This window comes from Phalangium opilio, unplaced genomic scaffold, assembly GCF_054372755.1.
Source record: "Phalangium opilio isolate 3A_F unplaced genomic scaffold, DU_Popi_V2 ptg000360l_1, whole genome shotgun sequence".
In the NCBI taxonomy this organism is placed as follows: domain Eukaryota; kingdom Metazoa; phylum Arthropoda; class Arachnida; order Opiliones; family Phalangiidae; genus Phalangium; species Phalangium opilio.
Window position 1 is genome coordinate 745,557 of NW_028324230.1, and position 1,048 is coordinate 746,604.

General features: G+C 48.3%; 1 non-coding gene across 1 annotated transcript; it reads right to left on the reverse strand.

The window, feature by feature from the left end:
- Positions 1 to 332: 332 nt before the first annotated feature.
- Positions 333 to 405, reverse strand: TRNAH-AUG (transfer RNA histidin (anticodon AUG)). The gene has a single exon. It is a non-coding gene; the product is annotated as a tRNA-His (tRNA).
- Between the last annotated feature and the right edge of the window lie 643 nt (positions 406 to 1,048).

A 1,048-nucleotide genomic window follows, 5' to 3' on the forward strand; every position in this document is an offset into this window, starting at 1 on the left:
CTATGACATTTTACGTTACATCTGAGACCTCACAACACCGCTTTCGGGTGGGCTCGAATCACCAACCTTTCGGTTAACAGCCGAACGCGCTAACCATTGCGCCACGGAAGCCCAAATATTAAATGGTCGTCAGGTATTGTGGAAAAACCTCGACTTTTTACGTCACATCTGAGACATCACAACACCGCTCCCGGGTACGCTCGAACCACCAACCTTTTGAATAACAGTTGAGCGCGCTAACCATTGCGCCACGGAAGCCCAAAAATTAAATGTTCGTCAGGTATTGTGGAAAAACCTCGACTTTTTACGTCACATCTGAGACCTCACAACACCGCTCCCGGATGGGCACGAACCACCAACCTTTCGGTTCATAGCCGAACGCGCTAACCAATGCGCCACGGAAACCCAAAAATTCAATGGTCGTCAGGTATTGTGGAAAAACTTTGGTTTTTACGTTACATTTGAGATCCCACAACACCGGTCCCGGGTGGGCTCGAACCACCAACCTATTGGTTAACAGCCGAACGCGCTAACAATTAAGCCACGGAAGCTCAGAAATTAAATGGTTATCACGTATTGTGGAAAAGTTTTGAATTTTTATGCTACATCTGAGACCCCACAACACCGCTCCCGGGTGGGCTCGAACCACCAACCTATTGGTTAACAGCCGAACGCGCTAACCATTGAGCCACGGAAACTCAGGAATTAAATGGTTGTCCCGTATTGTGGAAAAGTTTTGACTTTTTACGCTACATCTGAGACCCCACAACACCTCTCCCGGGTGGGCTCGAACCACCCACCTTTCGGTTAACTGCTGAACGCACTAACCATTGCACCACGGAAGCCCAAATATTAATTGGTCGTCAGGTATTGAGGAAAACTCTTGACTTTTACGTCACATCTGAGACCTCACAACACCGCTCCCGGATGGGCTCGAACCACCAACTTTTCGGTTAACAGCCGAACGCGCCAACCATTGAGCCACGGAAGCTCAGTAATTAAATGGTTGTCAGGTATTGTGGAGAAACCTTGACTTTTTACGCCACAT